Source organism: Quercus robur, chromosome 5 (assembly GCF_932294415.1).
Source record: "Quercus robur chromosome 5, dhQueRobu3.1, whole genome shotgun sequence".
In the NCBI taxonomy this organism is placed as follows: domain Eukaryota; kingdom Viridiplantae; phylum Streptophyta; class Magnoliopsida; order Fagales; family Fagaceae; genus Quercus; species Quercus robur.
Window position 1 is genome coordinate 30,144,907 of NC_065538.1, and position 26,797 is coordinate 30,171,703.

A 26,797-nucleotide genomic window follows, 5' to 3' on the forward strand; every position below is an offset into this window, starting at 1 on the left:
CTCCTCATGAGGAGATTCAACAATAATTGCCCTTCAGCATCCAGTTTCCCATAATCGTCAGCAACCTCTCATGCCTTTCCATCTCCTTTTCTCCGAAAAGGATGATTGGTTCACCAAGCTTGTGAAGAAGACGAGTCTGGACAGCCATGTCATAAGTAATAGTAGGCACACCTAGAGCTTTAACACACAGCTTCATTATAAAGCTCTCTGCATGAGGAACAGTTTAACATAAAGATAGCTAACCTAGAAGTAGTACTATATTGGGCTTGAGAAAGATGTTGCATAGAAAATTCCACTATGAAATTGGAGAATACAAATAGAGTAGTACTAAGAAATTGGTACAGAAGGCATTTTCAAATCCATTTTCATTACATCAGATCTAAAGCAGTATCAAACCTGTTCACATTACTAACACAATAATGTCTGTAGCAGTTGAGTTTTTGCCTTATTGAGAGTGCATTGAATCGGAGGAATGGTACGTACACCTTGAGTTTTTGCCTTATTGAGTTGTACTGACTAAAGATAATAGCTATTCCTAACAATGAACTTGACCACAATTTTGGTATTTTTCTAGCCTTGAATTGAAACATAAAGTAGGTATATATATTACACAAATTAAAAACCAAAAAATAAATAAATAAAATTTGTTATCAATTCAATTTTGTTTAGGAGCTCATAACTATTTTTTGAGGAAAAATGAGAGTTTTTATATTCATTAGTTATTGGGGATGGACATTCATTATCCACACAGAATTTATTGTCAATTAGACTTAGCTTCTTATGTGAACCGAAAAATTACAAGATTTATGAGTTAAAATAAAGTGACAACTATGAAAAAGTAAAGAAGCCCAGCATTACATAAAAAAAAAAAAAATAGTATGAATATACCTAAGGAAATTTCTTCTTACTAATTAATTGGATAAGGATTTTTTTCCTTAGACATAAATATTGTTTACTAACGCTACTTCTTGTACTTTTGTGAAATTGTTCATATTATTAAAAAAAAAATGAAATTATTGTTAGCAATAAAAAAAAGTGGTGTAAAAGGGCATGATAGAAAATTCATGGAAAATGAAAAGCTCTTAAATATGGGACCTCTAGGTACAAATGAATACATTATTGAACAGTTCCACATAAGAAAGGGACAAGATCAAAATCATATTAATATTTTGCGATTATCACCAGTTTTTCACACTTCGAAAAGGAATAGTCAGTTGAAGAACCCTCTTAAAATGAAAAGGATTATTAGCTTGTTGGATAAGACAGAAAGCCTATGACTCAAATTCTATCTAAAAAGAAAGAAAAATAAACAAGGACTCCCAATAGGCTTAGAAGCTCGGACTTAGCCTTAGGTCAATGTAATATTCCTAATTAGGGATATTACATCATGCAATTATCTTGTGATGTGAGATGTAAAAGTTAAATGGTAAAAAACTAAAAAACTAAAAGAATAATGAAAAAAATAAAAGGTTAATTTTTTTTCTTTTACCATCTTAACTTTTATTTGTGTGTTTGGATAGCGTTGCGTTTTTACTTAATTGCGTTTCTGCGTTTTTTTTTTTTTTTTTTTTTTTTTTTCACGCGTTTTTCCCACAAGCGACTACTGTTCATGCAACAGTAGCCGCAACTTTTGACCGGTCTGCTATGAACAGTGCACGGATGCATTGTTCATGGACCCACAAATTTCATTTTTTATCAATTTTTTCATTAAAAATGGGTCCCACGATACTATTTACACATTTAAAAATTATTTTGCTATAGTGTTTTTAGTTTTCAGTTTTCAATTTCAACAAAATAAGTTCTATCCAAACAGACCCATATCTCACATTAATCAAGGGATAATTGCATGTCCAAATTCCAATGACTATTTTAGCCTATTAAACCGGATTCAAATCCTAAGAGCTCTACCAACTGTCCGGCAAGCTCAATCAATCAATTATTCGATACCTATTTCAAAGAAACCCTGAGAATAACTTTATAAATTTTGTACAAAGAGTATGCTTTTGGCTCAATTCAACTTTGGATTCTTTCTCATTTTATGAAGTAGGAGAATCAATTATAGGCATTGTAGTAAGAGAATATATCTACTCATTCGGCAAAAAAAAAAAAAAAAAAAAAAAAAATAGAGAACATATCTACTCAAGTACTCATACTTTATTCTACTTTTAATGGTGCCTCAAACAGTAGTTATGGCAGCTTTGTTGACTTGATTGCCCAAAGAAACGTATATATCTTCACAAGAAAATAGAGAATTTCATATCTTCACACTTTCTTTTTCAATAGAGCACTTTAGCGCCTTTCTTCTCTTCTTTTGAGAGTGTGGGACGGTGGGTGGTGGTAGTGGGAAATAAAGGCATCTTGTATTTACACTTTACAGTTGTATAATATTTTCTTAGCATCCCTTATGAAATTTCCTCAAAAGTTTCCTGGAAGTTACAACTTACAAAAAAGCTAAAAGGAATTAGGAAAATAAAAATAAAAATCGCAGAAGACTTAAATAGCTCGTTCTCTCTTTTTGAGTCTTTACAAGGGAACTACTCGCATTTGATAATATAGCTCTAACCAAAAGCCACAGGCCCACAGCTGATATCACACACACTGAAGGTTTGTAAGTTTCCAATAGCTTCCATAACCTCTGAAATAGCTTCTTCTTCTTCATTGCCCAAATGGGAGTATGATGTTTTTCTCAGTTTCAGGGGTGAGGACACCCGTAATAACTTCACAGACCATCTATATGCTGCCTTGGATCAAAAAGGAATTAGAACCTTTAGAGATGATGAAAGACTTGAGGGAGGAAAATCCATTTCCACGGAGCTCTTGAATGCTATAGAAAAGTCGAAGTTCGCAATCATTGTTCTATCAAGAAACTATGCGTCTTCGTCTTGGTGTTTGGATGAACTTGTAAAGATTGTTGAGTGCAAGGAAGAGACTAGGTTAACAGTTTTGCCTGTTTTTCATGGTGTGGATCCCTCTGATGTACGAAATCAAAGGGGCAGTTTTGCAGAGGCCTTTGCTAAACATGAAGAACTTATCAAGAACGAAGAGAAGTTGCAACCGTGGAGAGCTGCTTTGACTCAAGTTGCCAACCTCTCTGGATGGGATACACGGAATAAGTAAGAATTTCTTTTGCACACTTTCAGAATATAAATATTATACATCATTGCTTTGTTTCACTTGGCCAAATAAATTTTTTCAAGTTATGTTATTTAATATATTTACTCAGCCAGATAGAAAAGAAATTTAATCATGGATCTGAATTTGATACTTACGTTGTGTCCATTACTCAAATATTAACTACTTGATTAGTTGCTAGTGTCTTACTCAAAAAAAAAAAAAAAAAGGATTAGTTACTAGTGGATTCTCAAAAAAAGAAGAAGTTACTTTATTATATTAACATGGAGCCTAAGCAAGCTTAATTTCTTTTTTGAAATGATTGATTTTATCTTTTAATACAACTGATGAATTGAACAAATAATAGATCAAAACAAGCAGCTTAAGCTGTACACACAGAGCACAATCTTAAGCAGCAGTTAGTAACTTAAATAACATAATTCCTGGAACTCTTATTTTCCTCTGTGTGCGTCTCCCCTTAACATTTTTGCAAGAGGCAAATCCAAATTATATATAATTCTTCATGGCTTTGAAAATGGCTTCTTCACCTTTAAAATTCGCAGCATGATATCTATGATTTGTTTCTAGTATATATATAATAAATATTAGCAGCTTAGGCAACTACTAGAAGTGTAGATCAAAGCTGCTGCCTTGTAGAACCCATCTGAATTCTGCTTCCCAATCATCAATATGTTAGCATAATGATCAACAATTCAAGTCAATTTTCCAAATATGTCTTGTGAATTGTAGGCATAAAAAATGAGAATAGCGTTTCCATTCTTTCTCCACTGAACTTGTTACTTGTGTGTTGATCTTTTTTTCCTTTTTTTTAATTAGATCATAAACTAAGCTATAAATGAATGCTTAAGCATTTGAAAACCAAATATTTTTCCACTAATCTAGAATTGAATGAGACTATCTGATGGCTTCATAAGTAGCTGTGCAATTGAATTTGTCAGTATTGGAAGAGTCCAACTGACCAAATATATAGATTAATATATTTGAACCTTTTTCCATTTCCACTAATCACAGCTAGAATCTCTGATTCCGTATAAGTCCATAGAACACGCCCTCAATGCCTCACCATTCTCTATATGATTCCTCAAGAATGCGTTGTTACTGACCTCAATCTTGAAAATTTATTCCATTCCCAATTACACTCAGAAAGTACAGGAATTGCACAAAGGCTCCTACCTCTAAGCAGGCAAGCTCCTTTCTTTGAAAGCAAGAACCTATATTCATTCTGCAGAAACAATAATTTAAACTACATTCGTTTGGGATCATAGGCATCTTTTCTTTATTTTTCTATTTTATTCTAAAAATGAAGCAATGAAAGCCCGAAGAGTTCAAAAAGATGAATTAGAAATGTAGTCAAGAAACAATATAACATGACATGCAAGTTGTAATGAAGAATCATGTAAAATTGAAATGTTGCTTGTTTGAAGTTTTATTGAAAGTTGTTAATTCCAGATCTAAAAGGCAATAGCTACGTTCCAACTCTTCCTGACCAAGACCACTATACGTGCACTTTAGTTTTAATGGTAAGGTACCACTACACAGATGACTTCCAACCAATGATGATCTTTTGTTTTTCCTTCTTAAACAATGGCTTACTATTTTATGTTTTCTACAGCAGCCCAAATATGTAGTACAAAATTTATTTGCTCAATTTCACAATTTATTATATCTTTTTCATATTGTGGAACTTGCAGTTCCATTTTCTATAATGAACGAATCTAAAATAGTACACTTGTTGAGCCTTCTGTCTTGTTATGGCCTATCTTGACTCAAAAAATTATGGTTCTATATTCCTGGCAGGAAGGAGTCAACAATTATCGAAGAGATTGCCAGAAAATTAATTGGTGACTTGCATCATTCATACTCAGGTGTTCATGAGGATCTTGTTGGAACACAATCTCGTGTGGAGGAAATGGAGAATTTATGTTTAAGGATGGGGTTGAATGATGTTCGCTTTATAGGGATTTGGGGTATGGGTGGAATCGGTAAAACAACTATTGCACAAGTCCTATATGATAGAATCCGTTGTCGTTTTGCTGGCAGCAGTTTTCTTGCAAATGTCAGAGAAAAAAGTGGAAATGGTGGTCTAGTTACTTTACAGAAACAACTTCTTTCTGAGGTCTTGTGTGAAAAAATATTGATATTTGGAATGTTCAATGGGGAATCAATTTGATAAGGACTAGATTACGTCATAAAAGGGTTCTTGTCATTCTTGATGACGTGGATCAAGATGAACAATTAGAAGCATTAGCAAGCAAGCGAAGTTGGTTTGGTGAAGGGAGTGTGATCATTATAATAACTAGGGATCAAAGTTTGTTAATTAGACATGAAGTGGCTGAACAAAATATATACAAGGCTAAGGAATTGGATAAAGATGAAGCTCTTAAGCTTTTTAGTCTGAAAGCCTTCAAGCAGGACAATCCTTTAGAAGGTTACGAGGTGCTATCTAAAATATTTGTACGTTATGCTCAAGGCCTTCCTTTAGCACTCAAAGTTTTGGGCTCCTTCATGTTTCATAGAGATCCAAAAGCATGGGAATCTGTCCTAGGTCGTCTAAGAGAAAGTCCTGAAAGGAAAGTCCTCGATGTGCTCCAAATAAGTTTTGATAGCCTAAAGACAACAGAGCAGAAAATATTTTTGGATATTGCTTGTTTCTTCAAAGGAATGACTAAATATCGTGTAGAAAATATACTACGAACTTCCCATTACAAGCCTTACATTGATATAGATGTACTTGTAGAAAAATCTCTTATAACCATCTTAGGTGGAGAAGTATTGGAGATGCATGATTTACTACAAGAATTGGGTATGGAAATTGTTCGTCGTGAATCCCGTGAACTCGGTAGACGCAGTAGATTGTGGGATAAGGAGGATGTCCTTCATGTACTAAAAAATAATACAGTAAGTTGATTATGCATAATCTTAAGCTTTGTTATGAGTGTGTGTGCGTGTGAGATTCATTGAAGTTTTTGTTAATACCTTCCAATGCAATTACTCTTTTTTGTTTTTTGTTGGTTACTAGGGAACTAAAAGAGTTGAAGGCATATTCATCAACACCCGTTTTTTTAAAGAGGACTTGAATGCTGAAACCTTCTCAAAGATGAGAAATCTAAGATTGCTTAAAATTTGTAATGTGGGCCTTCCTCAAGGACTTAATTCTCTTTCAAGTGATTTACGTCTTATGGATTGGCCTGAATGTCCTTTAAAATTCATGCCAAAAAATTTCAATCCTGACAAACTTGTTGAACTCATTATGCCTCGTAGCCTTATCAAACAACTATGGGAGGGAAACTGGGTAAGAACTTTACTCATGTGAAACAAGTTTTTTTTTTTTTTGGTTTGTGGTGGTAAAAATCATGTTTATAATCATTGAATTTTCTCTACTTGTTTGTTTTCAATGCCAACAGAGTTTAGAATGGCTAAGAATCATCGACCTTAGAGATTCTAGAGAGTTGATCGTGACCCTGGATTTTGCTAGAGTCCCAAATCTTGAGAAGCTGATTCTCAATGGTTGCACAAAATTGTCTATGATTCATGCATCCCTTGGAGATCTCAAACATCTTATTTTGTTGGATTTGAAGAATTGCAAATGCCTTGAAAGCCTTCCGGGCAAGATCAGCTGGAAATCTCTTAAAAAATTTATTCTTTCAGGTTGTTCAAAGCTGAAGAAGTTTCCAGAAATTGTGGGGAATATGTCACGTTTGCAAGAACTTTATTTGGATGAGACTGCTATAGAAGATCTACCATTATCAATGGAGCAGTTAACTGGGCTTATCAAATTGGATCTAACAAATTGCAAAAAGCTTTCAAGTCTTCCGAGAGTTATTTTTAGTTTGGCATCTCTAAATACTCTCACTCTATCTGGTTGCTCAAAACTTCACAAAATGCAAGAGAATTTGGGGAGTCTTAAAGGCCTAAAGGAACTAGACATGAGTGGTACTGGTATAAGAGATCTACCATTATCCATGGAGCAGTTATCTAGGCTTATCAAATTGGATCTAACAAACTGCAAAAATCTTTCAAGTCTTCCTGGAGCCATTTGTAGTTTGACATCACTAAATACTCTCACTCTATCTGGTTGCTCAAAACTTCACAAAATGCAAGAGAATTTGGGGAATCTTAAAGGCCTAAAGAAACTAGACATGAGTGGTACTAGTATAAGAGATCTACCATTATCCATGGAGCAATTACCTGGGCTTATCAAATTGAATCTAACAAACTGCAAAAATCTTTCAAGTCTTCCTGGAGCCATTTGTAGTTTGACATCTCTAAAAACTCTCACTCTATCCGGTTGCTTAAAACTTGACAATATGCCAATGAATTTGGGGAATCTAGAAGGCCTAGAGGAACTAGATGTGAGTGGAACTGCTATAAGAGAGCCACCTTCCTCCATCTTTTGCTTAAAAAATCTCAAAATACTATCTTTCCAAGGATGTAATGGGCTGTCATCTAAATCATGGTCATGGAAGAATTTGTTAATGAGAAAAACTCCAGATCTCATGGGCTTGGTATTGCCTTCTGTATCAGGTTTGACTGCATTAACTAGATTGAATATAAGGAACTGCAATCTTCAAGCAATCCCTAGTGATATTGGCTGTTTGTCCTCATTAAAAGAATTAGATCTAAGTGGAAATAATTTTGTTTTCATTCCTCAAAGCATTAATCAACTATCTCATTTGAGCAACCTTTGGGTGGAGAATTGCAAGAGTCTTCAATTGTTGCCGGAGCTTCGATTGATGAGTCCTTACATTGAAGTTTGGGCAAATGGATGTACCTCATTGGAATCTTTACTACCATTTAAAAAAAAAGATAATTCACCAAATTTTTTCTATCTTCTCAATTGTTTCCAATTGGTTGAAAATCAAGGCCGCTGTGACTTGTTCACTACAATGCTAAGAGAATATTTTCAGGTCTCTCTCTCTCTCTCTCTCTCTCTCTCTCTCTCTATCAGCTTTCTTTAAAGATCATGGTTGGTTTTTATGTTTCAGGAATCAGCTATAGAAGAAAAATTTTATGTTGTTATTCCTGGAAGTGAAGTTCCGAACTGGTTTGGGCATAAAAGTGAGGGGGCTTCAATAAATCTGGAAGTGCCTTCATATTTATTTAAACAATTTAGAGGAATTGCTCTCTGCGCTGTTTTTGGACCCCACCAGCATCGTCCACCTAACCATCTTCGATATGACCCTTACCTTAGTGTTACATTAAAGTCAATGGAGACATGGTATATCCTCCATGCGTAAGTTTTTCGGAAGAGTTGGATACGGTTGAATCAGATCATCGTTGGTTCATGTATTTGCTCCCTAATTATCTCCGATACATCTACCGAAAAGGAATTTTTCAAATTGCTGATGGATCCAGCTGTCAACTTGAGATTGAATTCATACCCGGGGAAGGAAGCATGATGGATATAAAGAAATGTGGGGCCCATATGGTATACGAGGAAGAAATGGAAGATCTGAAACAAAGCATGGGTCAGACAGAGTGCAGCATCATTCGTTATAATGAGGGTGTTGATCATTTTGAAGAGGATATCAAAAGTAAGCGAAGTCGTGATGATGAGAATGGAGGAGCTAGTGGAGAAGGTAGCTCCTCTACTCACATACCACACCCTAAGACTAAGAGAGTACGACCCTCTGATGGTGAGTGAGGACTCTCAGTGACCCTCTGATGTAAGTCACCAACTCTCCCTCTTATAGATTTCTTTTTTTTTTTTTTTTTTTTTTGGTATCGTACATGTTTCTTTTTAATAAGACTATGTCGAAAATGCCATTTTCAGAAATTTTATTGTCGTACTCATTATTGAACAGTACGGAAATTAAGAACTTGATTGGACTTCTTTGGTGACGAGAAATGGTCGCATTGCTAGCCAACAAGAAGTCAGATTCAATTGTTTCTCAAAAAAAAAAGAAGTCAGATTCAATTGATTCTCTTTTTTATTATTTAAATTCTGTTGGGAATAAAATCAGCACTCATGGTGTGATTGCCCCGCACCATCTAATCCAATAATTTAATTTTATTACTATTGCTTATTGTGTTTACCTTTGTGATTATGACGTGGAGTAAGTATTTATGTTATTAACGTAGTAGTAACTAGTAAGTATTAAGTATTAACGCATATACAAGAATAAGTAGTAATTAACTAATTATTTATATTATTTTGTAGTCATATTTGATATAGTTTACTGATATATATTATTTTACATTTAAAATCCTTCCCAACTATAATAGTTTCTCAAAAAAATAATGGTTGCAATGCTTTTATTTTGCATTTAAAATCCTTTACAACCTATTTTCTCACGGTTTTTGGGTAACATGTTGCAATGCCTTATAATATACTGAACTGGACTTTGGTCTTGATGGATGTGTAGATGACACAAAATCACTTTCACTATTTTTGCTTCTTCTTTTTTCCTAATAAACGCTGTTATATTAAAACTAAAAGAAAATAAGGCAAATCCTCTCAGAGAATCTGCCCATACAATCAAAATACAACAAAAACTTAATATCCAAAGGGGGAACATCAAAAGGCATAAAATCTAGCTACCGCAAGACGATCTACACACTGGTTAGCTTCCTTGAAGCAATACTTAATCTTAACTCTGGGAATCATAGTCCCAGTAAGTTCCTGCAATCGGAAATGAGAGCAGAATGAGCAATGTTCACAAGAGAAGGATCAGACACTCACACCACTACAACTTTTGCATCCAGTTCTACTTCTATATTCTTGGCTATAATCTAATTTAGAAGTATGTTTGATTTTAATGGACTTAATAGAGACAATATCTTATAAGACAGAAGATAAACCTTAATAGGCCGATCTTCTCAAAATAGTGTATATACCAAAGTTATGGTTACAATGATAGTGATTTTGTCATCATCTAGACCTTTTTGTTAAAATCAAGCTCCACTTATTGTTTGCCTACCAATGCGAATGATTAGTTCCCTATAAAAATTTGCCTAGTTGTTTGTGAGAAGTAATAAGTGACAGTTCTTAATAATCAAGCTTTCAATTAAACCTGGTGACTTGACCAATATTATTGCTGAAATATAGGTACTAAGATATGTGAAAAGTATCCATGCTTTATAACTAAATTAATGATTAAAGTTCCTAAGTTATCGCTAGTTTAGATTCCGATTTCGTCAATAAACCTGTATTCTTGCATATTTAAGAAAATTGAAAACCTCCAATACTTCTAGTCTATATCAGATCCATATTTTAAGACTTAAGGATAGGGGTTTCATTATTTTATCAAAGAATTTGGTCTAGGCTTTGCCAAAGCTTAGTACTTGAATACTTCTAATAAAAGTTCCAGTTTCATGTTTGTATTGCTAAAATAAAGCATAAGCAGTGCCACCTCTATTTATAATATTTTCTAATTCCATGTGTATTTATATGACAATGATATTGAAATTATTAGCAGCCTATTGGACTATCTCATTTTGTCAAGAAGGTGGGGGCCTCTATAGACTCTAATCCCATCTGAGTCCTCCAATGTCCTGCTGTTGTCATTGTCAACTTGAATCAGAGCTCTGCTGTCAACACCATAAATTTTCATCCATTGCAACAAACCTTGCTTCTTGGTAAGCTCTTGTTGCTTCTGCTGCTGGTACTATACATCTTCAAATTTCTGTACTATGAGGTAGTCAAGGGGTAGTTGTTTTAGCTAAAATTCTGTTCTATTATATGTTTTATGTTCTATCAAATTCAGCTGGAATGAATATTGGTGATATCACAATTTGGGAAGTAGGTAGGAGGGAGAGGCTTGTTTCTCAAAACTTCAATGTTTGGGACATTTGAGCCTGTTCAACGGCCTTGGAAGTTTGACAAATATCTGCAGACTGACATAACTAGTATATAACTTTTTAAGTTGGAGAATATGCGCTAGGAAAATTTATGAGGCTAATAATCTCTATTTCACTAGGTGATAGGCGTTGTTGGCCAATAATTATGATTATATGTAAACCATGTGATGTGGAGTCCTAATGGTACCGTTTTTGGAATGTTACTTTGAGGGGATTTATTTATTGGTTTTTTATTATTAAATTACCATTTGTCCCAAAAGTTTAAAGTATTAGGAAAGTGTGAATCCAATCATTTGACCATTGTTCTCCTTCGTGTGGGTTAAACCATTGTTATAAAATTTATAACTTTCCATATCAGGCATTGTATATTCGGAAGACATAGTGCAGATATATTCCTATGATAGTGGTGATGATTTGCAGTACCATCTATGACGCTAACTGGTTTTTTCAGCCCCTTTTTTTAATAATTGTGTATTTGCCAAGGAAATTTTTTTTTCTCAGATCGATGCTCATCTCGGTAAGGTTAATGATCTCACCTTTTCACATCAAAACAGAAAACTATGCATCATTACTTTTGGAGAGGACAAGACTGTTATGGTTTACTTTACTTGGCATATTCTTTCGGTATAAAAACAATGTTGGACAGCATTTGTGAAAGTTCATTTTTGTGCAGGTGTGGAATGCTGTCACTGGTAATAAGCTTTACACTTTTGAAGGGCATAAAGCACCAGCTTACTCCATGTGCCCTCATAATAAGGAAAACCTTCATGTATGCAGTTGTTTTATTTGCAATTTTGCTAGTTAACAGTATTTTTTTTTTTTTTACTTTTCATGAGAGACTTCCAGGGCCTGTTTCTCATGCCTCAGCCAGAGTTTTAGGCTCAGGCTATTATTCATAATTAAGCAGCTTCACCTAAATATTCTGGTGCACTTATTTTATATCAAGGCTATGCTTGCAGAGGGGGGCAGGAGGCTCATGCATTAATCAGTACATTAATAAGAGGCGATAGATTTCTTCATTGCTTTTGTTTTGTCAAAAAATCTTTCTTCTTTCCATCTGATTTATTTTCCTTGCTTTCATTAATAACCCATATGGTTAATATATATTGCAATTTTCATGGTACTAAAAATGGGAAATTTGAAGCTTAATTGTCACACCCTAAGGATAGGGTTGCCACTCGGTACCCCCCCTCCCTCCCCCCTCTCCTGTTGAGTGGATTTGGTTTATTATTATTGAGAGTAACAGTGGCAGTGAAGCAGGATTCAGGGACTGAGCTGTCAAATGGGAAATGCAAATTTTTTCTACTGATCCAACTGTTTATTTCCTTCAAATTTTCAAAATGATTGGCTGATTGCTCATTTTTCTTTTATTGTGTGAATCAAAGGCTATTCATATGTGAGACTAGTAAAGGACAACCATACCTTGTGGAATTGGATGAACGTTAGACATCTATCAAGCTTGTATATCATGGTTTTTGGAAGCGGTCTGTGGTGGCTGTGCCATTTGATACAATGAAGAAACCGGTTCCTGGCTACTAGATATGCGTTCAAATTAAAATTTTGGGACATGGACAATGGTTACCTCTTGACAATTACAGCCACAGAGGGTAGATAACTGGTAATGGCCATGGAAGCCCTTTTCTTGATAGTAATTTGAAGAAGCTCTTATAATTAAACAATCTTTACTTTGAGTATCCTATAGGCTGCTCCTTGCATTCAATTTTACAAGGAAGGTATACTGCTTGCTGTATCAACAAGTGAAAATGGAATCAAAATACTTGCAAATGCTGAAGGTGTATGGCTTCTGCATTCTATTGAAAATCAAGCTGTTGATACCTCCAGAGTGGATCCTGCAACTATCGCAAAGGTACTACTTTCTTTTAACTTTTATAGGAACTTCAAATGTGTACATGCTTCTTAATTACATTGCTCATTTCTCAGGGACTGGTAATTATCTCCTTTGGTGCTTCCTATTCAACTGCTGGAACAAGCACTTGATATTAGTCCAAGTCCACAGAAACACTGAAGTTTTTTATTTTCCAAAGAATTTTCTTATCAATATTATCAGAAGAATATTTCAGGAGCTAAAATTTTTATTGACGTGTATGCCTATGTTCAGTTGACATGTCTGAATCTAGAGGAAAAGGTGCCTTCCGTGGAAGATCTTGCTTAGGCCTAAAGCACGTCTGTTATGTAAATGTCTTTTGTTGTGCTTTCTATCATACGTTTATTTTTTTGGTAGTCTAAGATGTTGTTAGCAATGGCATCAATGTTACAGATTTCTTAATCAGTTTTAAGTCTCTCTTATGTATCATTGCAACGGCATTCTGTGCTTTAAACAAAAAGGGCAAAGTTCTAAAAGTAGCAATTTGTCGGACTTTACTTCCCACCAAAAAAAGGGAACGCCCATGTTACCAAAGAGTTGTATCACTATTTTTTCCTAAACACTAATGCCAAAACCCAAGCCCAAATCTGTGCATCCAGGTCCAATCCCTTTTTGTTTCTCAAAAAAAAAAAAAAAGGTCCAATCCCTTTTTAGGTTGCTCAGTCAAATTTATTTAATATAAAAAAATATTAACTAAGACACGTTAATAGAAGAAGATATTAACTAAGAAAAGATAGAAAATGAATATGAATAGAGTCTCACTGGTGTAAGATTTTTTCCGCCAAGCCCCTATTTTACACATGAAGATTAAATAAAAGAAAAAAAAAATCTACAATTAGAAATACATTACACTCAAACACACAAAAATTGATACATGTTTCAAATATTTTAGAAATCTCCTCTTCATTTAGAAACTTTGTAAAAGTTACCACTTAAACGACATTTTTTAGAGCAAATATACCACTCAAAATAAAAGGGTGGTAAGTGTTGAGATTTGACCTTACATACTTTTAAAGTTTTTTAGATGGCATAAATGTATATTTTTGTTGCTGAGATTAGATGACTATACATTTTTTTTTTTTTTTTGAGGCAAGAGCAAAACCATATATCTTATTATTATTATTATTATTTGAATTGAACTTTATATCTTCCTTGATTGTTTCCTTACTTGCAAACAAAGAAAAAGCAGGAAAAAAATTGTTTGAAAAAGGGTTTTTGATATTGATGACAGTATGGCCAAATAAGAGTATAGTAATATTAAATGTTAGCTTTCATTTTTAACATAAAAATAAAACATTTTAATAATATAATATAATTAAAATTAAACAATACAAAATAACAAATAGAAATAAATAACTATAATTACTTCATGTTATATTGTGAATACAATTATTTAAAAAAGTTATAATGTGAAAACAAATTAAAGTTTTATTATATAGCATATGACATTAATATAAATAATTATGGACAAAAATAAAAATTATACCTTTTAATTCGGGCAAATTGTTATTTTCATCATATAAATTTGAGAAGACCATAATTATATATATATATGTATATATATATGTATATATATATATATCTGAATAAATAAAATAAAATGGGAGAGAAGTTTGGGAAGAAAAAAGTTGTGGCCTTATCAATTGTCCTCATCCACGACCACGAGAATGTTCAAAATACAAGCCTTGTCTAGCCAACGTTTCCCATCCGCGAGAATATGGAAAGTGAGAAGCAAGTGGCTCATGTTACATGTTACATACGTTAACTTTCAACAGCTCTCTCTCTCTCTCTCTCCACCTTAGAGACACCCATAATGGCCTGGGCTCTATTCTCTCCATCTCTCAACCTCTCACTCCCTCACACCACCAAGACCAACTTCAACAGAACACAGTGGTTCACCACTAAAACAAGTAGAGCAGCAACAACAACAACCACCACAACAACAAGAACAACCAGTATCAGAGCCAATGCTGCTGACAAAAAACAACCCAAAGACAAAGACGAAGACACTACTTCTGGTTTCAGTCCCTTTGCCTTCGTAACCGATAACCCATCAAGCCGGGAAGCCATTCAGCTCCCAGAGAGCCCTGCTGAAGATGGCAACGTCGGAGAAATGCTTTATGTATGTGTTCTTACTCTCACTCAGCATTTTCTTCAACTGGTATCTCTCAAACACTGTTATCGCTTATTATATATATAGTTTCAATAATTTATATTCATGGGAATTTTTACTTTTTATTAGAGGGTATGTTTGTTCAGTTCATGTTGTTGGGTTGGGTACTCATTTTTATTCTTTTTATCTCTTAAAATTAAGGACTTTGTGGACTTTAATTAGGATTTAGAGATTTTTATTCTATTATGTGATTTATTTTCTTGGAATTTTGATAGGATGTTTATTTTTGAATTCATGAAATTTTGTACTTAAACTCAACCTCTCAATTGATATTGTTCAGATTCTTGCTTATTGGTAATATCCTTGATAGTTGCGTGGTTAAAATTAAGTGTTATTGTTATTTTTTGCTTTCTTCTAGGAATTTATTGTTTTCTAATTCACCAAATTCTGAGATCCAATTCTTCAGTTCCTTAAAATTTCAATCAATATTACCAATATTTGGGCAAAACTAATTATAGTAATTGACTATTTCTCAATCTTCATATGGGTTACACATTTTATTCTACCAAATGTTGTTAAATGCTGTTACTATCTAATCAATATTCCCAAAGATTTGGCTGCCCTGTGAAGGAATGACTGAATTCAATCAGCCTTTTCTTGTGAATGATTGAATGGCCAAAACCACCCTTAGAGATACGGGTGATTTTCTTGTGGTAGTAATTGTGGATGTGCAAGTAAGGGGCAGCAACTAAATAGGTAGCGAGACTGCCCTTAATTAAAAGCTTAGATCTTCGAATTCCTCTAGAATGAAGTAGCTATGAAGCCCCTACTATGTACTTTGTTTGATTGAAAAGGCCCCATATGTGTAACACTTCATGTAGCTTCCTGTTTGAGCTATTTTTTTGATGAGCACCGTTGGTTACACACGTGTGCATATACACATGTTTTATAACTAAAACCCATGATTTCATGTTTGAAATCATGGGTTAAACCCATGTTTTTAGTTACAAAACACGTGTGTATACACACCTGTGTAATAAGTTTTAGCCTTATTTGATATGGGTGAAATTTCTGATTGATTTCTAACTCAATTATGTTGATTAAGGTTTGGAAGTTTTGCGTAGAATTTTCTTTTTCGTTGACAATCTCAATGAAACACCATAAATGTGGTGGATGGATATTATATTTAGTTAGGGCATCAATCAATTGAATTAAGTTCTTTTTTTCTTTTTCCATTTTAGTGCCTTTGGAAAACTTTTAATGCTATCTGGTTTGTAATTTGTTGAAAGGTTTTGAATACATGTCATATCCATTGGTATCATACAACTTTCTTGTTTTCCAATCTAGAGGATAGAAGACAAGGGATAGGAATATGGCTCATACATCAAATATGGAGAGTTTATATGGTTTGTAAGGGAAACTGGTAAATTTCTCTGCAATAACATTAGTTTCTTTTATTTATCAACTTGGATTTATGAAAAGTTGATTCCATCCTTGCAGGGTCTGCTGAGAGCCAACGTGGAACAATTGTTTTCCTTCACGAGGCTCCAACACAATCTTACAGCTATCGAGTAGTTATGTCTGAGGTTGTAAGGCTGAATTTTCTTTTAGATCTTACAATATACCTGTATTTTATAAATTATTTACTATAAGTTTCCTTCGCTTGTTTACACATACAGTTCTTCCATAAACATATAAATTCTTATATTCTGGTTCAAGAAAGAATATTAGAGTATGACACAAACTTATGATCTAGAACATGGCTTGCTGACTACTCAAAAGTTGGTAAACTATTGCCAATAAATCAGCAAGGCGGACTCCACCAAGTTTACTTTTTCCTGGTATACTTTCTTAGTTGTCTTGTAATAGCAGCTCAAGCAAATTATAGTTAAGGTTATCTACACTTTTGTCTTCAGAACATCTACATGCCTTAAGATGTTTCTATAAGATGTTACTATTAACCACATCTTGAATATGTCATTTTCCTATCCTTTCAGTTTGTCCATTTATTTATTGTGATTTGTTTTCCACTCTTAGCTACCCTCAAACGAATTCATGCTAAATGATGTTTAACTTTGCTATCATCTTGTCTAGATGTCAGATTATGTGTTCCACTGTTTTGTGCCTTATTGGATAGGATTTGGTTTTAGTGACAAGCCATAACCAGGATATGGTTTTGATTACATAGGTTTCTATATTTGTTAATAAGATCATTACCATATAATATCTTTCTTGCTCTATAATGGTCATGATTCTAAATTTTTTATGTTTCCACTATTACAGAAAAAGAGTTCCATGAGGAATTTGATAAATTACTTGATGTGCTGGGGGTCAAATCTCCTTTTTTCCTCGTTGTTCATGTTTGAAAAATCTTGCAAAGGAAAATCCATAGGAATGGTATTTATGATGAACTGTAAAGTGTAAACATTATATTATTTATGTTGTAGAACATATAAAGGTATCCTAAATTTTCAGAGGAAAACGCTGCTAGGGAAGACTTAGTAAACATCTAGTCAAGTCATGACTACAATGAAGGGGTTTTCTGTAGGTTCATTTGGATCAACTTGGGCCTTGAAGAACCCTAGCAAGATTTTGAAGCTCACAATTTTAAACCGTCTGTTGACGGTTTCATCTCCTATCCCTGGACTGTTTCAAGAGCTAAGGTTCAGTTCTTATATTAACCATCAGTGGGATACTTATACTCATCATCTTGCTGATAGAATTAGCTACGTGAATTGCTTATATTATTGCTGAAATATCGGTAAAAAGATATGTGAAAAGTATCCATGCTTTATAACTAAATTAATGATTAAGGTTCCTAAGTTACGGCTAGTTTAGATTCCAATTTGTTCAATAAACCTGTATTCTTGCACATTTAAGATATTTGAAAACCTCCAATGCTTCTAGTCTATGTCAGATCCATATTTATCATGATAGTAAGACTTAAGAATAGGGGTTTCATTATTTTATCAAATAATTTTATCTAGGCTTTGCCAAAGCTTAGTGCTTGAATACTTCTAATAAATGTTCCAGTTTCATGTTTGTATTGCTAAAATAAAGCATAAGCCATGCCACCTTTGTTTTTTATATTTTCTAATTCCATGATGTGTCTTTATATGCAATGATATTGACATTATCAGCAATCTACCTGGCTGTCTCCTCTGCCACATTATCACAAGCATTTTGTGGAGAAGGTTTGGGCCTCTCCAAACTCTCATCCCATCTAAGTCGTCCAATGTCCTGTTGTTGTCACTGTCAACTTGAATCAGGGCTCTGCTAGGAACACCATGGGTTTTCATCCATTGCAACAAACCTTGCTTCTTGGTAAGCTCTTACCGCTGCTGCCAATACTTTTCACCTCCAAATTTCTGTACTGTGAGGTAGTCAACGGGTAATTGTTTTAGCTAAAATTTTGTTCTAAATTTCTATTATATGTTTTATGTTCTATCAAATTCATCTGCAACGAGTTTTGGTGACATCAAAATTTGGGAAGTAGGTAGGAGGAAGAAGCTTGTTTCAAGAAACTTCAATGTTTGGGACATTGGAGCCTGTTCAGTGGCCTTGCAAGTTTGACGAATATCGACACAGACTGACAAAACTTGTATGTAAATTTTCAATTTGGAGAATATGCTCTAGGAAAATTTACGAGGCTAATAATCTCTATTTCACTTGATGATAGACGTCGTTGGCCAATGATTATATGTAAACCGTGTGATGTGGAGTCCTAATGGTGCCCTTTTTGATATGTTACTTAGACGGGACTTATTTATTGATTTTTTAATTATTAGGGAAGTGTGAATTCAATCATTTGACTTTTGTTCTAATACTCTCCCTCATGTGTGGGTTCAACCATTGTTCTAAAACTCAAAACTTTCCATATGAGGCATTGCATATTTGAAAGATATAGTGCAAATATATTCCTATGATGGTAGTGATGATTTCCAGTACCATTTGGAGGTTTTATATGTGTGTGTGTGTGTGTGTGTATGTGTATACTCAGTACTCACACACACATATGCATGTGTACTTAAATAGTTTATATATATATATATATATTGATTATTAAAATATGACACTAACTAGTTTGTTTAGCCCCTTTTGTTAAGAATTGTGTATCTGCCATGAAATATTTTTTTCACATTGAAGCTCATCTCAGTAAGGTTAATGATCTGCCTTTTCACGTCAAAACAGAAAACTATGCATTATAACTTGTGGAGAGGACAAGGCTGTTTAGGTTTACTTGGCATGTTATTTGGGTATATAAACAACTTTGGACAGCATTTGTGGAAGTTCATTTCTGTGCAGGTGTAGAATGTTGTCGTTGGTAATAAGCTGTGCACTTTTGAAGGGCATAAACCACCAGTTTACTCCAAGTGCCATCATAATAAGGAAAACGTTCATGTATGCAGTTGTTTTATTTGCACTTTTGCTAGCTAACCGTTTTTCTTTAAGTTTTAATGAGAGACATCCAAGGCTTGTTTCTCATGCCTCAGCCAGAGTTTTAGGCTCAGGCCATTATTAACGGTTAAGCAGCTTCAGCTAAATATTATGTTGCACTTATCTTACACTAAGGCTATACTTGCAAAGGGGGGTAGGGGGCTCATGAATTAATCAGAATAAGGTTTTATCAAAAAGTGTTAAGAGGCAATACATTTCTTCATTGCTTTTGTTTTGTCAAATAAAGCTTTCTTCTTTCCATCTAAAGTTTTTTTTTTTTTTTTTTTTTTTTTTGCTTTCATTAATAACCCGTATGGTTAATATATATTGCAATTTTCATGGTACTAAAAATGGCACCATTTGATTCTGCTTTCTTCTTGACAAATCTGAATTGTTTTTGAAAAAAATGGGAAATGTCAAGCTTAATTGTCACACCTTAAGGATCGGTTTAAGTGGATTTGTTTTATTATTATTGAGAGTGACTGTGGCAGTGAAGTGGGGGATTCATGGTGTGGGCTGTCAAATGGGAAATACAAAGTTTTACTACTAATCCAATTGTTTATTTCCTTCAATTTTTCACAATGATTGGGCAATTGCTCATGTTTCTTTTGTTGTGTGTATCAAAGGCTATTCATATGTGATACTGGTAAAGAAGGACAATCATACCTTGTGGAATTGGATGAACATCAGGCAACTATGAAGCATGTATATCAAGGTCTTTGGAAGCAGTCTCTGGGAGTTATGCCATTTGATACAATGAAGAATTAGTTCTTGGCTACTGGTGATGCCATCAAATGATTCCACAAAGTCCTGCAATCCTCAATAGTATGTCCACGCTCCTGGTGGTACTAGTAGTGCAGACTCTAGTTGTGCTTCACGGGGTCTCCTCCCATCTTGTTTGGCTATTTGAAGTACGACTCATTCTTTATTTTTTCCAAAATCTAGTGTATGGGTTCTCGAAATACAGTTTTTACCACCTGCGCGGTGGCTGAACCAAAATGCCCAGCGAAATCTCTCCGAGATCTACTTTTATTATATCTGTCTGACTTGAAATCCCTCTGCTCCTAAGGGATCACCTTAACCTTTTCTTTTCCTTGTTGTTGGTCCTCTTTGACTCGCATATACTTGTCAATTCGATCCATGAGCTGGTGCATGCTCTCAGCGGGCTTTCTTGTCAAGGACTTCCTCAAATCATGCTCGGCGGCCAGGCCGACCTTAAAGGTCCTTATAGCCACATCATAGAAATTTCCCTCAATCTTATTGAACATCTCCTAGTACCTATCGGAATACATTTTCAGGGTTTCTCCCTCACCCATTGTCATAGACAACATTGAGTCCAAAAGCCGAGGAACCCTACTGCAAGTAACAAAATTAGCCCCAAACGATTGAGTGAGCTCCTTAAAGGAACTAATAGAGTGTTCCTTCAGGCTGTCAAACCATCTCATCGCTACAAGCCCTAAACTGGAGGGGAACACCATGCACATCAAGGCCTCGTTCTTGGCATGCACAGCCATCCTCTAGTTGAAGTGACTCACATGCTCTACAGGATCGGTCCTACCATTGTACATGGTGAATGTTGGTTAAGTAAACTAGTGAGGGAGCCATCTTGCTTCTATTCTACGTGTAAAGGGTGACTTGGAGATTAGATTCAACACCCTGCTCATGTCGTCATTCTCCAGGCCTTTATGAGATGGGCTCTTACTTCTGCACCTGTGATAGTGATCCTCATCATGCGAGAAAGACTCGCTGGGGGGAGTCATTGATGTAGGCCTGTAACTGCCATCTCTATCATCTTTAGAAGAAGGATCAGAATATGGGGGAGTCCTTCTCTGCCTCTAATGACGCAACTTCCTGCGAAGGCAGTCAATTTTCAACTGCATACTTTTAGTATTCTTCTTATGAGAGATGTAACTCTCACCCCGAGATTGGCTTTTGCTAGTATGTGTGGTATGCACACTAACCTCCCTGTCCATTCTTCGTTAAAGCTCAAGTCTTCCCACAGACGGCTCCAATTGTAAGAACTGGATTTGATTCTTGAGCCCAAATGGTAGAAGGACTCAGGCTCAAGTAGCCCAATACAATGAATTTGCAGAGAGTAGGCCCTAAAACTAGACTTTGGTAGGCTGAACAACATTCACTGTGGACCAAAATTAGCAAGAAAGCAAGAAAAAACAAAAGACAACAATGCTTTTGCGAAGAAATTACTCCTTGGTAGAGTCCAAGGAGAATGGTTCTTGATTATTTCACTATCAGACTTGATTACAGCTTCAGTTCTTTTATGCTACAGTGCTTTCTCTGTAATTTTTCTGATCCCCTCTTCTAGGAGAGTTTCTTACATTATATAGTCCTTCTGAGATGATCCCAACCCTCCATTTGTCAACCATACAGGTCACTACTCGAGTGCTTGTCCCATCAAGCACCTTTCCAAACCTCCTGTGGGATGCAGCAACCAAGGTAGCACTGTTCAGGGGTCTTCTCCACATAAATGCAGCTAGGAGATTAGGTGAGATGCATTAAATGGGGAGGCAACTACCATCCCCTCAATTGCGTTAGGGCTAGCCCCCTCTCTTGAGCTATTTCCCTATAATACGACCTCTTCTGGTGACGCGCCACTTACGTGGCCTCTGCATCCGAGGGGGAGTCTCTTCAGAATTTCCCTAGTCTCCTTGGCCTTTGGTATGACACGTGGCAGCACTACCTTGTCCAATTACGGCACCCCACAATTATGATTATATATATATATATATATATATATAATTTCCCTAGTTAGAGTTTGATTAGTTTTAAGTTTAAATTTTGTATTATTATATTTAATTGTTGATTATTGATTTAATTAAGTGAATGTAATGGTTGATTTTATTGCACTATAAAGTTTTCAATGTCCTCTGTATAACCATCTTTATTTTATTTCTTACTCCTCTTAACCACGTTTTTATTTTCCAAATAATGGTTATTAATTGATGTTTGATTTCATTTCTTTTTTTCTTCCTTCATTTATTCTTTATTACCTTGTGTGTTCCCTTGCTAGTTGTAAATTTTATGGTTATCAATGAAATAGATATCATGGATGGCTAAAATAGCTATAGATGTAGTTACATTAGTGGCATGTCAAATGTATATATATATTTTTTTCTTCTGAATTTTCAAGAAAATATGAGAAAATATGAAAGGCATTTCTCTAGTTTGGTCTCAATCAATTAAGATATCCATAATATATTAACAAAAGTAATAATGGGCCTGAAATTTTTTTAATATATGAAGTGGTTAGGTTAGTGGTATGTCAAAGGTTTTATAAAAAAAATTTAAAAAATAAGTCCAAGGAAATGTAAAAGGCCTTTTAAAAAAAAAAAAAAAAGAAATTATGACTTTTTGAATTGTAGAAATATGTTTTTTTTTTTAATTACCTTGTTTATAGATCTCATTATTAAATCATAAATGTGGGGGCTATGGCCCAAAGTAACGAGTTGGGCCTTGGGCTTGTTCGAGGACACTAGCGAGTCCGAGGAGACAACATGACTTAGATGATCTACGTTACAAGTCTTATCATGGGAGACAAAGAAAGAAGGCCCGAGGAGGGACTTCTCCTCGGACGTTGAAAATCCGGAGCAAACGTACATTCAAATTGTTGAGGTATACTCCCTAAACACGTGAAAAGAAAGAAAACTCAAAATATCTAAGGAAAAGCTGCCACCACCACATTAAATACAATACAATTGCTTTTCTGGCCGCATTAATGTAGAGAAGACCTTTAAACAGTACTACCTTGGTTGCCGCAACTCACAAAGGACCGAAAGAGGTGTTTAATAGGATAGATGCTCAGGTATGAGTCCAAGTGACCAACAGGTGTAAGGTCCAGATGATCAGAGATAGCCTATATAATATAAGAAAGCTCCCATAAGAGGGGGACAGAAAAAAGAAGGAAGAAAAGGAGAGGGAGAGATCGAGAGCATGTAAAAGAACCCTAATATGGTGATTTGTGATCTTAAAAGTTCCAGTCTCCTTGGAAAAAGGTCTTTTGACCGTGACAGATCTTATTTCATGTTCATTTACCCTTAAATCCCATGCAAGCCGTAGTTCAACTCATTTTAACCCAGTTCTTCGACCCATACTCTAAATAAATTCATTGTATTGAGCTCTTTGGGTCAAGATTCTAGGAAATCTGGAGTTGGGCTCCAAATCTAGTCCCTACAATAAACATCTAAATTAAAGTAGATGAATATATAAATGCAAAATTATATGTAAACTTACAACCACACAAGATAAATATGTATAGATAATTTTTTTTTTGATTATTCATGAATCATTATTTCATTGTTTACCTATAAATATCTAAATTAAAGTTTTTTTCAAAAAAAAAAATCTAAATGAAAATAGATAAATATGTAAAGGTAAAATTATATGAAAAGTTAAAACTACCCAAGATGAATGTTTAACCACTGGTAGATGTGTGTTTTTTGAAAACTAAAAGTATACACAATTGCTTTAGCTGGAAGCCTAGAACTATATAACTATGCAAATATTGTTGCGAATGGTTCCATCATTTGCAAATTATTATGTTTGGTGGCCTTACAAAACAAATATTTCATTTTGCAAAAAACTTTACATGAACTCTTTTGTGACAACTTTTTTTTTTTTTTTTAAAACAACTTAAGAATATTAAGACTTAATTTAACACATATGGTAGTTGTAAAATACGTCAGTGATATGAAAAAATATAAAGGTTTAAATATTTTTTAAAAAAACATTTTTAGTAAATTGTAATATAAAACATTTTTTTCCCAATATTTTATGTAACTTTTCCCATAAGATCAATATTATTGGCAACTTGGGATCCTTTAAAGATGATACATAATATTTTTGAGAAGAAGAAGAAGAAGAAGAAGATGCATAGACAATGCTAACACATAATATAAAATTATTAAGTTTGCATGATTTAAATTTGTGTCAAAAAATAAAAATTAATGTATCTATGATAAAATTTTTTATCTAAATAATATATAGTAGTTTATATTTTTTTAGACTTGATTCAAAAAGTTCATTCTCAATAGCCTTTTAAGTCTACAAATTGCTCAATCTATGGGCCTAGACACATTCAAAGGGTGCTATCTAAATTATAAATTATATGACCCTTTATCACACAAATATTTTAATTCCCCTAATGTATGGAGGAAGGCAAGTTTGTGTCTAGCCATTTTCTTGATTTGTGCTGCATAATTTAATAGTATGGAAGATGTGGTTGGTTTTAAATGTTGAATAAAATAAAATGAGAGGAAAAAAGAGTAAAAATAAAATATATAGCAATAAAATTCAAATTTTCCAAGTCATTCTATGTAATATAAGAACATTATATTATTATATACTATATGTATAATGAAGTAGGATAATATTTAATCAAAGAGAATATAAAAGATAACAACTTAAAATACAAAACTAAATTGCATCAACCTAAAGTAGAATTCTAATTAACAACAAAATTCATCAACTTAAAGAATTGATGCAATAAAAATTTAAAAAAAAAATCAAACAAAAAATGAAAAACAAATTGAGAGAGAGAGAGAAGTAACATTTTTTGTGTGAAAAAACTATGCATAGAATGAAAAGGAAAATGTTAAATTTATAGTAAGATGTTGAGAATAAGAAAGAATCAAAATAAAGGAAGATAAAAAGGTAGAGAAAGAATGATATTAAAGTAGAAAGTAGTGGGGAGATGAAGAGGTAAAAGGGAGGGAAAGTTTTGGAAAATTAATAATAAAAATAATGGTTAAAAGATATTTTAATTTTTAAATAATGGAGTTTTAAAGTCACCTTAAATGAGAAGCTGTTTTAAAATATATATATATATATATATATTGGAAACAAAAAATGATGATGTGGCTTAATGTGAGCTAGCAATATTTAATGCTATGCTTTAACTTTTAGTAATATATAGATATAAATATAGATATAGATATGATGCTACCTAGTTCTCTTTTAGCTCCTTTTTTTTAATAATTGTGCTTCTACCATGTAATTTTCTTCAGATTGACGCTTATGTTGGTATGGTTAGTGATCTTGCCTTTTCACATCCCAACAGACAACTTGCATCATAACTTCTGGAAAGGACAAACTATTAAGGTTTACTTTACTTGGCATATTCTCAATATAATAATGATGCTGGATTGCCTTATGAAAAACTGAAAGTTCATTTCTGTACAGGGGTGGGATGCTATCACTAGAAATAAGCTGTGCATGTTTGTAGGGCATGAAGCACTAGTTTACTCCATGTTCCCTCATCATTAGGAAAACATTCAGGTATTCAGTTGTTTTATTTGCACTTTTTTCTAGTTGACAATTTTCTTTTAACTTTTCTTGAGAGACATTCAAGGCTTGTAACTCATGCCTCAGCCAGAGTTTTAGGTTTTGTCTATTTTTTTGTTAAGCTTAGCAGATATTTTGGTACACTTATTATACACAAAGGCTATGCATGCATAGGGGGCTCATGCAGGACAAAGTTTTGCAAAAGAGTTTGAGGAGAAAGATTTCTTTTTCCCCTCTCTTCATCGCTTTTGTTTTGTCAAATTAACATTTCAGCTTTTTTCTTTTCATCTGAAGTATTTTCCTTGCTTTCATCAATAATCCATGTGGTTAATATATAGCTATTTTCTTGGTACTGAAAATGGAACTATCCATTTTGTTAGAGATATATTAGCCTATTAGTATAAGCCCAAGCCTAATTTTACTTTGTGTGCAAGGCAAGTCCTCTACTTGCACTAAAAGTCTATTAGTGTAAGGTTTAGTTTACTATATATACACATGTTATAGTTCATTGTAACATAGAGATTTATGCTACACTCTAATATATTATTGATGTAGCCATTTAGGATTTCCTCCCTGAATGTAGACCATTAGGCTGAACCATATAACTCTTATGTGTTATTGTGTTCTACACTTTATGATTTAACTTCCGTATCCATACTAGCATATTTAACATGGTGTATCAATACTAATATTTAACATGGTATCAGAGTTAGGGATAATGTCAGTAGATGACGTCAGTTAGGGCTGATGTGTCAAGTGATGATGTCACAAATGACGTCAGCAAGATTCCCAGTGGTGCGCGTGGCGCATGGGCTGGACGCGCCGATCTTCAAGTGGTGCATGAGGGCGCGTGAAGCGTCGGTTGACACCGATTCCTTGTTGTCGCAGTAGATTAGAGGAGGACAATTCAGATGGTTGCGATGGCGTCAAGATTGGAGCAACATTGACGGCACGTGAGGCGCGTGGATGGTCTTTGCCGAAACTTTGACCTTATTCATTCTGATGTTTGGGGGCCTTTCTCTGTCTCTAGTATTGGTGGATCTCGATATTTTGTTGTCTTTGTTGATGATTACTCTCGCTATAGCTGAATTTTTAATATAAAACATCATTTTGAATTATTGCATATATATTCT

General features: G+C 34.2%; 1 protein-coding gene, 1 long non-coding RNA gene and 2 pseudogenes across 2 annotated transcripts in view; all 4 read left to right on the forward strand.

Moving 5' to 3' along the window:
• Positions 1 to 2,562: 2,562 nt before the first annotated feature.
• LOC126728088 (disease resistance protein Roq1-like) overlaps positions 2,563 to 26,797 on the forward strand; it is a 59,638-nt pseudogene continuing 35,403 nt past the window's right edge.
• LOC126725766 (uncharacterized) lies at positions 10,718 to 13,222 on the forward strand. Its single transcript, XR_007655580.1, has 4 exons — positions 10,718 to 11,701; positions 12,318 to 12,550; positions 12,635 to 12,799; positions 12,874 to 13,222. It is a non-coding gene; the product is annotated as an uncharacterized LOC126725766 (long non-coding RNA).
• LOC126725764 (uncharacterized) lies at positions 14,515 to 18,420 on the forward strand (annotated as a pseudogene).
• The window catches only part of LOC126725765 (putative F-box/LRR-repeat protein 23), a 57,683-nt gene continuing 56,247 nt past the window's right edge, over positions 25,362 to 26,797 (forward strand). The window contains exons 1-2 of the mRNA XM_050430681.1: positions 25,362 to 25,481; positions 25,563 to 25,658. The gene's annotated coding sequence lies outside the window, so the exon portion shown is untranslated. The remainder of the gene's footprint in view (positions 25,482 to 25,562; positions 25,659 to 26,797) is intronic.